This window comes from Melospiza melodia, chromosome 3 (genome assembly GCF_035770615.1).
Source record: "Melospiza melodia melodia isolate bMelMel2 chromosome 3, bMelMel2.pri, whole genome shotgun sequence".
Classification (NCBI taxonomy): domain Eukaryota; kingdom Metazoa; phylum Chordata; class Aves; order Passeriformes; family Passerellidae; genus Melospiza; species Melospiza melodia.
Window position 1 is genome coordinate 138,427,621 of NC_086196.1, and position 12,833 is coordinate 138,440,453.

A 12,833-nucleotide genomic window follows, 5' to 3' on the forward strand; every position below is an offset into this window, starting at 1 on the left:
ACCCTCAATTCTCCCATTTTCCCCATTTTAAAAACCTCCATTCTCACATTTCCCCCATTTTATTTTACAAACCTCCATTCTCACATTTCCCCCATTTTATTAAAAAAAAAAACTCAATCATCACATTTATCTCCATTTTATTTTAAAAACCTCAATCCTCACATTTATCCCCATTTTATTTAAAAAACCTCAATTCTCCCTTTTTTCAATATTTTATTTTAAAAAGCTCATTCTCCCATATCCCCCATTTTATTAAAAAACCTCAGTTCTCACATTTCCCCCATTTTATTAAATAAAACCTCAATCATCACATTTATCTCCATTTTATTTTAAAAAACCTTCAATTCTCACATTTATTCCCCATTTTATTTTAAAAAACCCCTCAATTCTCCCTTTTTCCAATATTTTATTTTAAAAACCTCAATTCTCACATTTCCCCCGTTTTATTTAAAAAAAACCACAATTCTCCCTTTTTTCCCCCATTTATTTTAAAAAAACCTCAATCCTCACATTTCCCCCATTTTATTTTCAAAACCTCAATTCTCACATTTTCCCCCATTTTATTAAAAAAAAAAACTCAATTCTCCCTATTTTCAATATTTTATTTAAAAAAAACCTCATTTTCACATTTCCCCCTTTTTATTTAAAAAAACCTCAATTCTCACATGTATCCCCATTTTATTTTAAAAAAACCTCAATTCTCCCTTTTTTCCCCATTTTATTTAAAAAAAAACCCCTCAATTCTCACATTTCCCCATTTTATTAAAAAAAAAAAAAACCTCAATTCTCCCATTTTCCCCATTTTATTTTACAAACCTCGGTTCTCACATTTGTCCCCCATTTTATTTAAAAAAACCTCAATTCTCACATTTATCTCCATTTTATTTTAAAAAAACCTCAATTCTCCCTATTTTCAATATTTTATTAAAAAAAAACCTCAATTTTCACATTTCCCCCATTTTATTTAAAAAAAACCCACAATTTTCACATTTGTCCCCATTTATTTTAAAAATCTCAATTCTCACATTTATTCCCATTTTATTTTAAAAACCTCAATTCTCCCCTTTTTTCCCCATTTTATTTAAAAAAACCCTCAATTCTCCCTTTTCCCCCCACTTTATTAAAAAAAAACCCTCAATCCTCACATTTATCTCCATTTTATTTTAAAAACCTCAACTCTCCCTTTTTTCAATATTTTATTTTTCAAAACCTCAATTCTCACATTTATCCCCATTTTATTAAAAAAAACCTCCATTCTCACATTTCCCCCATTTTATTTTACAAACCTCAATTCTCCCATTTTCCCCATTTTATTTTAAAAGCCTCAATTCTCCCTTTTTCCCCATTATATTTAAAAAAACCTCAATTCTCACGTTTTTGGGGATCGGAAATTTGGGAATTGTTGGAATTTGTTGAATTTTTGGGAATTGGAAATTGGGCAATTGTTGGAATTTGTTGAATTTTTGGGGACTGGAATTTGGCAATTGTTCGAATTTGTTGAAGTTTTGGGAATTGCTGGAATTTGTTGAATTTTTGGGAATCTAAAATTTGGCAATTGTTGGAATTTGTTGAATTTTTGGTAATTGTTGGAATTTGTTGAATTTTTGGGAATGTGAAATTTGGGAATCGGAAATTTGGGAATCGGAAGTTTGGGAATTGTTGGAATTTGTTGCATTTTTGGGAATCGGAAATTTGGCAATTGTAGGAATTTGCTGAATTTTTGGGAATGTGAAATTTGGGAATCGGAAATTTGGGAATTGTTGGAATTTGCTGAATTTTTGGGAATGTGAAATTTGGGAATCGGAAATTTGGGAATTGTTGGAATTTGTTGAATTTTTGGGCATCGGAAATTTTGCAATTGTTCGAATTTGTGGAATTTTTGGGAATCGGAAATTTGGGAATTGTTGGAATTTGTTGAATTTTTGGGAATTGTTGGAATTTGTTGAATTTTTGGTCTGCGTTGGTCTGTGACAGGGACGGGGGCTCTGCAGGTGACACTAAATTGGGAACGTGTGTCGATCTGTCGGGGGGACGGGGGCCTTGGAACGGTTGGATGGATGGGCAGAATCCAACGGGATGAAGTTCAATAAGTCCAAGTGCCGAGTCTGCACTTCGACCACAATAACCCCTGCACCGATACAAGCTGGGGATGGTGTGGCTGGACAGTGCTCAGGAGGAAAGGGACCTGGGGGTGCTGGTGACAGGCGGCTGGACACGGGCCAGCGGCGTGCCCAGGTGGCCAAGAGGGCCAATGCCTTCCTGGGCAGCAGCAGGCACGGTGTGGCCAAAGGCCGATGGCTCCTGGGCAGCAGCAGGCACGGTGTGGCCAAAGGCCGATGCCATCCTGGGCAGCAGCAGGCACGGGGTGGCCAAAGGCCGATGCCATCCTGGGCAGCAGCAGGCACGGTGTGGCCAAAGGCCGATGCCATCCTGGCCTGGATCAGGCACGGGGTGGCCAAAGGCCGATGCCATCCTGGGCAGCACCAGGCACGGTGTGGCCAAAGGCCGATGGCTCCTGGGCAGCAGCAGGCACGGTGTGGCCAAAGGCCGATGGCTCCTGGGCAGCACCAGGCACGGTGTGGCCAAAGGCCGATGCCATCCTGGGCAGCAGCAGGCACGGGGTGGCCAAAGGCCGATGGCTCCTGGGCAGCACCAGGCACGGTGTGGCCAAAGGCCGATGGCTCCTGGGCAGTGTCAGGCACGGTGTGGCCAAAGGCCGATGGCTCCTGGGCAGCACCAGGCACGGTGTGGCCAAAGGCCGATGCCATCCTGGCCAGCACCAGGAACGGTGTGGCCAAAGGCCGATGCCATCCTGGGCAGCAGCAGGCACGGTGTGGCCAAAGGCCGATGGCTCCTGGGCAGCAGCAGGCACGGTGTGGCCAAAGGCCGATGGCTCCTGGGCAGCACCAGGCACGGTGTGGCCAAAGGCCGATGGCTCCTGGGCAGCAGCAGGCACGGTGTGGCCAAAGGCCGATGCCATCCTGGGCAGCAGCAGGCACAGGGTGGCCAAAGGCCGATGGCTCCTGGGCAGCACCAGGAACAGTGTGGCCAAAGGCCGATGCCATCCTGGGCAGTGTCAGGCACGGTGTGGCCAAAGGCCGATGGCTCCTGGGCAGCACCAGGCACGGTGTGGCCAAAGGCCGATGGCTCCTGGGCAGCACCAGGCACGGTGTGGCCAAAGGCCGATGCCATCCTGGGCAGCAGCAGGCACGGTGTGGCCAAAGGCCGATGCCATCCTGGGCAGCAGCAGGCACGGTGTGGCCAAAGGCCGATGGCTCCTGGGCAGCAGCAGGCACGGTGTGGCCAAAGGCCGATGCCATCCTGGGCAGCAGCAGGCACGGTGTGGCCAAAGGCCGATGCCATCCTGGGCAGCAGCAGGCACGGTGTGGCCAAAGGCCGATGGCTCCTGGGCAGCAGCAGGCACGGTGTGGCCAAAGGCCGATGCCATCCTGGGCAGCAGCAGGCACGGTGTGGCCAAAGGCCGATGCCATCCTGGGCAGCAGCAGGCACGGTGTGGCCAAAGGCCGATGCCATCCTGGCCAGCAGCAGGCACGGTGTGGCCAAAGGCCGATGGCTCCTGGGCAGCAGCAGGCACGGTGTGGCCAAAGGCCGATGCCATCCTGGGCAGCAGCAGGCACGGGGTGGCCAAAGGCCGATGCCATCCTGGGCAGCAGCAGGCACGGGGTGTTCAGCAGCAGCAGGGAGGTCGCTCTGCCCCTGTGCTCGGCACTGGTGGGGCCTCACCTGGAGTGTTGTGTCCAGTTCTGGGCCCCTCACTTCAGCAGGGACGCTGAGATGCTTGAGCGAGTCCAGAGGAGAGCAACGAGGCTGGTGAGGGCTGGGAGCACAAACCCTGTGAGGAACCCTGAGGGAGCTGGGGGTGCTCAGCCTGGAGAAAAGGAGACTCAGGGGCGACCTCATCGCTCTCCTCAGCTTCCTGAAGGGTGCCCATGGTGAGCTGGGGTCGGTCTCTGGGGTCGGTCTCTGGGGGTCGGTGTCTCCTGAGGGGTGGCTGTGCTGAGCTGGGGTCGGTCTCTCTGGGGTCGGTCTCTCCTCAAGGGTGGCCATGGTGAGCCGGGGTCGGTCTCTCTGGGGTCGGTCTCTCCTCAAGGGTGCCCATGCTGAGCTGGGGTCAGTGTCTCCTCAAGGGTGGCCATGCTGAGCTGGGGTCGGTCTCTCTGGGGTCGGTCTCTCCTGAGGGGTGGCCATACTGAGCTGGGGTCGGTCTCTCTGGGGTCGGTCTCTCCTCAAGGGTGGCCATGCTGAGCTGGGGTCGGTCTCTCCTCAAGGGTGGCTGTGCTGAGCTGGGGTCGGTCTCTGGGGGTCGGTCTCTCCTGAGGGGTGGCCATGCTGAGCTGGGGTCGGTCTCTGGGGGTCGGTCTCTCCTGAGGGGTGGCCATGCTGAGCTGGGGTCGGTCTCTCTGGGATCCATCTCCATCCCAGCTCCTCTCTGGGAAGGAATTTTGGGAATTCCTTGGGAATTCAGGGCTCCTCTTTTCCGTCCCCAAATCCCATAAAAACCCCTGGGATGGATCCTGAGTGTCCTGGATCCCAGAATCCCGGGATGGTTTGGGATGGGATCCATGGAGCTGCAATCCCATCCCATTCCCACCCCACAATTTTGGGATTTTCCAGCCTTTCCTGGGACACTGCCAGGGATTCTCTGGGAATTCCTTCCCCAATCCCATTTCCCCTTTCCCAGGGAATTCCCTCCATTCCCAGCCTGGCACTGGATCCATCCCCATCCCAGCTCCTCTCTGGGAAGGGATTTTGGGAATTCCCTGGGAATTCAGGGCTCCACTTCTCTTTTCCATCCCCAAATTCCATAAAAACCCCTCGGGATGGATCCTGGATCCCAGAATCCCGGAATTCTTGAGGCGGGATCCGTGGACCTTCAACCCCATCCCATTCCCACCCCTGACTCCTCTCTGGGAAGGGCAGGTTCTGGGAAGGAATTTTGGGAATTCCCTGGGAATTGGGGACTCCAGGAAGTTTCTCCCTTCTCTTTTCCATCCCCGAATCCCATAAAAACCCCTGGGATGGATCCTGAGTGTCCTGGATCCCAGAATCCCGGGATGGTTTGGGATGGGATCCATGGAGCTTCAACCCCATCCCATCCCCACCCCACAATTCTGGGATCTTTCCAGGGATCTTTGTAAACCTTTAATTTTGAGGTGATTCTAATGAAATTTGAGCAAAATAATTTCATTTTTGTGAGCCCTGCCCCTGTCCAGCTCAGCAAAAAATCTCCCACAGAGGGACCCCTTTGACTTTGGGGATCCCGAGCACCTTCAGGTGAAATGAAAACGATAACAATAAAAATGATAAAATGATAAATCCAAGGGCTCTGCAGGGAGGGGAATCTGCTGGAAATGATCACAATAATGACAATAAAAATGAAAAAAAAATGATAAATGCAGGGGCTGTACAGGGAGGGGAATCTGCTGGAAATAATCCCAATAATGACAATAAAAATGAAAAAAAAATGATAAATAAATCCAAGGGCTGTGCAGGGAGGGGAACCTGCTGGAAATACTCACAATATTGACAATAAAAATGATAAAATGATAAATCCAAGGGCTCTGCAGGGAGGGGAATCTGCTGATGGTGCTGGGAAAGCGCCGGGTGCTCCCTCAGCCCGGGAGGGACGGTGTCCGTCTGTCTGTCCCTGTGCCCTCTGTCCCTCTGTCTGTCCCTGTGTCCCCTCTGTCTGTCCCTCTGTCTGTCCCTGTGTCCCCTCTGTCTGTCCCTGTGTCCCTCTGTCTGTCCCTCTGTCTGTCCCTCTGTCTGTCCCTCTGTCTCTCCCAGTGTCCCTCTGTCTGTCCCTCTGTCTGTCCCTCTGTCTCTCCCAGTGTCCCTCTGTCTGTCCCTCTCTCTGTCCCAGTGTCCCTGTGTCTGTCCCTGTGTCCCTCTGTCTGTCCCTCTGTCTGTCCCTCTGTCTCTCCCAGTGTCCCTCTGTCTGTCCCTCTGTCTGTCCCTGTGTCCCCTGTGTCTGTCCCTCTGTCTGTCCCTCTGTCCCCCTGTCTGTCCCTCTGTCTGTCCCAGTGTCTGTCCCTGTGTCCCCTCTGTCTGTCCCAGTGTCCCTCTGTCTGTCCCTCTGTCTGTCCCCCTGTCTGTCCCTCTGTCTGTCCCAGTGTCCCTCTGTCTGTCCCTCTCTCTGTCCCTGCGTCCCTGTGTCTGTCCCTCTCTCTGTCCCTGTGTCCCTCTGTCTGTCCCTGCGTCCCTGTGTTTGTCCCTCTGTCTGTCCCTCTGTCTGTCCCTCTGTCTGTCTCTGTGTCTGTCCCTGTGTCTGTCCCTGCGTCCCTCTGTCCCTCTGTCTGTCCCTGTGTCTGTCTCTGTGTCTGTCCCTGTGTCTGTCTCTGTGTCTGTCCCTGTGTCTGTCCCTGCGTCCCTCTGTCCCTCTGTCTGTCCCTGTGTCTGTCTCTGTGTCTGTCCCTGTGTCTGTCTCTGTGTCTGTCCCTGTGTCTGTCCCTGCGTCCCTCTGTCCCTCTGTCTGTCCCTGTGTCTGTCTCTGTGTCTGTCCCTGTGTCTGTCTCTGTGTCTGTCCCTGTGTCTGTCCCTGCGTCCCTCTGTCCCTCTGTCTGTCCCACTGTCCCTCTGTCTGTCCCACTGTCTGTCCCTGCGTCCCCGTGTCTGTCCCTGTGTCTGTCCCTGTGTCCCTGTGTCCGTCCCTCTGTCCCTCTGTCCGTCCCCGTGTCCCCTCCCCGGGCTCTGGGGGTGAGAGCAGCCGCAGCCGCCGGGTGCACTCAGGGTCATTCAGGTCGCTGTCGCGGGGAAGGAGCGCTGGCTGCGCGCTCGGGCTTTCGTTTGGAGTTGTTCGTGCACCGAGAGGTCGTGAGTGGCACCCCTGGGGATTGAACCCCTGTGGGTTCCATCCCTGTGGATTTAACCCCTGTGGATTGAACACCTGTGGGTTCCGTCCCTGTGGGTTCCGTCCCTGTGGATTGAACACCTGTGGATTGAACACCTGTGGGTTCCATTCCTGTGGATTTAACCCCTGTGGGTTCTGTCCCTGTGGATTGAACACCTGTGGGTTCCATCCCTGTGGGCTCCGTCCCTGTGGGTTCTGTCCCTGTGGATTGAACCCCTGTGGATTGAACCCCTGTTGGTTCCATCCCTGTGGATTTAATCCCTGTTGGTTCCGTCCCTCTGGATTTAACCCCTGTGGGTTCCGTCCCTGTGGATTTAACCCCTGTGGATTTAACAACTGTGGGTTCTGTCCCTGTGGATTGAACCCCTGTGGATTGAACCCCTGTGGATCCCATCCCTGAGGTTTCCATCCCTGTGGGTTCCATCCCTGTGGATTTAACCCCTGTGGGTTCCGTCCCTGTGGATCCCATCCCTGTGGATTTAACACCTGTGGGTTCCATCCCTGTGGATTTAACCCCTTTGGATCCCATCCCTGTGGGTTCCATCCCTGTGGGTTCCATCCCTGTAGATTCCATACATGAGGTTTCCATACCTGAGGTTTCCATCCCTGTGGATCCCATCCATGTGGATCCCATCCCTGTGGATTCCATCCCTGTGGATATCATCTCTGTGGGTTCCATCCCTGTGGATTTCATCCCTGTGAATCCCATCCCTGTGGGTTCCATTCCTATAAATTCCATCCCTGTAGATTCCATCTCTGTAAATTCCATCCCCGTGGGTTCCATCCCTATGGATTTAACACCTGTGGATCCCATCCCTGTGGGTCCCATCCCTGTGGATCCCATCCCTGTGGATCCCATCCCTGTGGATTTCAATCCCTGTGGGTTCCATCCCTGGCAGGGTCTCAGGCCAGCTTGGATCAAGCTGGGATCGAGGAAAGTGAAAATGGGATGAGCTTTAAGGTCCCTTCCAACCCAAATAATTCTGGGATTTTTTGCATTGAGAGGTTGTGGATTCCGTCCCTTTGGTTCCATCCTTGTGGATCCCATCCCTGTGGGTTCCATCCCTGAGGTTTCTATCTCTGTGGGTTCCATCCCTGGCAGTGTCCCAGGCCAGCTTGGATCGAGCTGGGATAGTGGAAAGTGAAAATGGGATGAGCTTTAATCCCAAATAATTCTGGAATTTTTTGCACTGAGAGGTTGTGGATTCCATCCCTGTGGATTCCATCCCTGTGGGTTCCATCCCTGTGGATCCCATCCCTGTGGGTTCCATCCCTGTGGATTTCAATCCCTGTGGGTTCCATCCCTGGCAGGGTCTCAGGCCAGCTTGGATCAAGCTGGGATAGTGGAAAGTGAAAATGGGATGAGCTTTAAGGTCCCTTCCAACCCAAATAATTCTGGGATTTTTTGCATTGAGAGGTTGTGGATCCCATCCCTGTGGGTTCCATCCCTGTGGGTTCCATCCCTGAGGTTTCCATCCCTGTGGGTTCCATCCCTGGAAGTGTCCCAGTGTTGGACATGGGATGGTGGAAAGTGTCCCTGCCTGTGGGAATGGGATGAGCTTTAATCCCAAATAATTCTGGGATTTCTTGCATTGAGAGGTTGTGAATTCCATCCCCATGGATTCCATCCCTGTGGGTTCCATCCCTGTGGGTTCCATCCCTGTGGGTTCCATCCCTGTGGATTTCAATCCCTGTGGGTTCCATCCCTGGCAGGGTCCCAGGCCAGTTTGGGTCAATCTGGGATAGTGCAAATTGTCCCTGCCTGTGGGAACAGGATGCGCTTTAAGGTCCCTTCCAACCCAGATAATTCTGGGGTTTCTTGCACTTGAGAGGTTGTGAATTCCATCCCTGTGGATCCCATTCCTGTGGGTTCCATCCCTGTGGTTTCCATCCCTGTGGGTTCCATCCCTGTGGGTTCCATCCCTGTAAATTCCATCCCTGTGGGTTCCATCCCTGTGGATTCCATCCCTTTGGGTTCCATCCCTGTGGGTTCCATCCCTGGCAGTGTCCCAGTGTAGGACATGGGATAGTGGAAAGTGTCCCAACCCATAGGAATGGGATGAGCTTTAATCCCAAATAATTCTGGGATTTTTTGCATTGAGAGGTTGTGGATCCCATCCCTGTGGGTTCCATCCCTATGGATTTAACCCCTGTGGGTTCCATCCCTGTGGGTTCCATCCCTGTGGGTTCCATCCCTGAGGTTTCCATCCCTGTGGGTTCCATCCCTGGCAGTGTCCCAGTGTTGGACATGGGATGGTGGAAAATGTCCCTGCCTGTGGGAATGGGATGAGCTTTAATCCCAAATAATTCTGGGATTTTTTGCAGTGAGAGGTTGTGGATCCCATCCCCATGGATTTCATCCCTGTGGGTTCCATCCCCGTGGCTTCCATCCCTGTGGGTTCCATCTCTGTGGGTTCCATCCCTGTGGGTTCCATCTCTGTGGGTTCCATCCCTGTGGGTTCCATCCCTGTGGATCCCATCCCTGTGGGTTCCATCCCTGTGGATCCCATCCCTGTGGATTCCATCCCTTTGGGTTCCATCCCTGTAAATTCCATCCCTGGAAGCGTCCCAGTGTAGGACATGGGATAGTGGAAAGTGTCCCAACCCATAGGAATGGGATGAGCTTTAATCCCAAATAATTCTGGGAATTTTTGCATTGAGAGGTTGTGAATTCCATCCCTGAGATTTCCATCCCTGTGGATTTAACATCTGTGGGTTCCATCCCTGTGGGTTCCATCTCTGTAAATTCCATCCCTGGCAGGGTCTCAGGCCAGCTTGGATCAAGCTGGGATAGTGGAAAGTGAAAATGGGATGAGCTTTAAGGTCCCTTCCAACCCAAATAATTCTGGGATTTTTTGCATTGAGAGGTTGTGGATCCCATCCCTGTGGGTTCCATCCCTGAGGTTTCCATCCCTGTGGGTTCCATCCCTGTGGGTTCCATCCCTGTGGGTTCCATCCCTGAGGTTTCCATCCCTGGGAATTCCATCCCTGGCAGTGTCCCAGGCCAGCTTGGATTGAGCTGGGATAGAGGAAAGTGAAAATGGGATGAGCTTTAATCCCAAATAATTCTGGGACTTTTTGCATTGAGAGGTTGTGGATTCCATCCCCGTGGCTTCCATCCCTGTGGGTTCCATCCCTGTGGGTTCCATCCCTGTGGGTTCCATCCCTGTGGGTTCCATCCCTGTGGATTTTATCCCTGGAAATTCCATCCCTGGCAGGGTCCCAGGCCAGCTTGGATCGAGCTGGGGTAGTGGAAAGTGAAAATGGGATGAGCTTTAAGGTCCCTTCCAACCCAAATAATTCTGGGATTTTTTGCATTGAGAGGTTGTGGATCCCATCCCTGTGGGTTCCATCCCTGTGGATCCCATCCCTGTGGGTTCCATCCCTGTGGATCCCATCCCTGTGGGTTCCATCCCTGTGGGTTCCATCCCTGTGGGTTCCATCCCTGTGGGTTCCATCCCTGTGGATCCCATCCCTGTGGATCCCATCCCTGTGGGTTCCATCCCTGTAAATTCCATCCCTGTGGGTTCCATCCCTGTGGGTTCCATCCCTTTGGGTTCCATCCCTGTAAATTCCATCCCTGGAAGTGTCCCAGTGTTGGACATGGGATGGTGGAAAATGTCCCTGCCTGTGGGAATGGGGTGAGCTTTGATCCCAAATAATTCTGGGATTTTTTGCATTGAGAGGTTGTGGATTCCATCCCTGAGATTTCCATCCCAGTGGATTCCATTCCTATAAATTCCATCCCTGTGGATTTAATCCCTGTAGATTCCATTCCTGAGGTTCCATCTCTGTAAATTCCATCCCCGTGGGTTCCATCCCTATGGATTTAACCCCTGTGGATCCCATCCCTGTGTGTTCCATCCCTGTGGGTTCCATCCCTGTGGGTTCCATCCCTGTGGGTTCCATCCCTTTGGGTTCCATCCCTGTAAATTCCATCCCTGGAAGTGTCCCAGTGTAGGACATGAAATAGTGGAAAGTGTCCCAACCCATAGGAATGGGATGAGCTTTAATCCCAAATAATTCTGGGATTTTTTGCATTGAGAGGTTGTGGATTCCATCCCTGTGGGTTCCATCCCTGTGGGTTCCATCCCTGTGGGTTCCATCCCTGTGGGTTCCATCCCTGTGGATTCCATCCCTGGGAATTCCATCCCTGGCAGTGTCCCAGGCCAGCTTGGATTGAGCTGGGATAGAGGAAAGTGAAAATGGGATGAGCTTTAATCCCAAATAATTCTGGGACTTTTTGCATTGAGAGGTTGTGGATTCCATCCCCGTGGCTTCCATCCCTGTGGATCCCATCCCTGTGGGTTCCATCCCTGTGGGTTCCATCCCTGTGGGTTCCATCCCTGTGGATTTTATCCCTGGAAATTCCATCCCTGGCAGGGTCCCAGGCCAGCTTGGATCGAGCTGGGGTAGTGGAAAGTGAAAATGGGATGCGCTTTAAGGTCCCTTCCAACCCAAATAATTCTGGGATTTTTTGCATTGAGAGGTTGTGGATCCCATCCCTGTGGATCCCATCCCTGTGGGTTCCATCCCTGTGGGTTCCATCCCTGGGAATTCCGCCCCTATGGGTTCCATCCCTGTGGATCCCATCCCTGTGGGTTCCATCCCTGTGGGTTCCATCCCTTTGGGTTCCATCCCTGTAAATTCCATCCCTGGAAGTGTCCCAGTGTTGGACATGGGATAGTGGAAAATGTCCCTGCCTGTGGGAATGGGATGAGCTTTAATCCCAAATAATTCTGGGATTTTTTGCACTGAGAGGTTGTGGATCCCATCCCTGTGGGTTCCATCCCTGTGGGTTCCATCCCTGTGGGTTCCATCCCTGTGGATTCCATCCCTGTGGGTTCCATCCCTGTAAATTCCATCCCTGGAAGTGTCCCAGTGTTGGACATGGGATAGTGGAAAATGTCCCAACCCATAGGAATGGGATGAGCTTTAATCCCAAATAATTCTGGGATTTTTTGCACTGAGAGGTTGTGGATCCCGTCCCTGTGGGTTCCATCCCTGTGGGTTCCATCCCTGTGGGTTCCATCCCTGTAAATTCCATCCCTGGAAGTGTCCCAGTGTTGGACATGGGATAGTGGAAAGTGTCCCTTCCTGTGGGAATGGGATGAGCTTTAATCCCAAATAATTCTGGGATTTTTTGCATTGAGAGGTTGTGGATCCCATCCCCATGGATTTCAACCCTGTGGGTTCCATCCCTGTGGGTTCCATCCCTGTAGATTCCATACATGAGGTTTCCATACCTGAGGTTTCCATCCCTGTGGATCCCATCCCTGTGGATCCCATCTCTGTGGATTCCATCCCTGAGGTTTCTGGCCCTATGGATTCTGTCCCTGTGGGTTCCATTCCTATAAATTCCATCCCTGTGGGTTCCATCTCTGTGGATTTAATCCCTGTAGATTCCATTCCTGAGGTTCCATCTCTGTAAATTCCATCCCTGTGGGTTCCATCCCTGTGGGTTCCATCCCTGGGAATTCCGCCCCTATGGATTCCATCCCTATGGATTCCATCCCTATGGATTCCATCCCTGTGGGTTCCATCCCTGTGGGTTCCATCCCTGGAAGTGTCCCAGTGTTGGACATGGGATGGTGGAAAGTGTCCCTGCCTGTGGGAATGGGATGAGCTTTAATCCCAAATAATTCTGGGATTTTTTGCATTGAGAGGTTGTGGATCCCATCCCCATGGATTTCAACCCTGTGGGTTCCATCCCTGTCGATTCCATCCCTGTGGGTTCCATCCCCGTGGGTTCCATCTCTGTGGATTTAATCCCTGTAGATTCCATTCCTGAGGTTCCATCTCTGTAAATTCCATCCCCGTGGGTTCCATTCCTATGGATTTAACACTTGTGGATCCCATCCCTGTAAATTCCATCCGTGAGGTTTCCATCCCTTTGGGTTCCATCCCTGTAAATTCCATCCCTGGAAGCGTCCCAGTGTTGGACATGGGATGGTGGAAAATG

The 12,833-nt window shown here is 51.7% G+C and overlaps 1 protein-coding gene across 1 annotated transcript in view; it reads left to right on the top strand.

Annotated features, from left to right (window-relative positions):
* Positions 1–12,833, top strand: part of ELP3 (elongator acetyltransferase complex subunit 3) — a 420,642-nt gene that overhangs the window by 323,740 nt on the left and 84,069 nt on the right. The window lies entirely within an intron of this gene.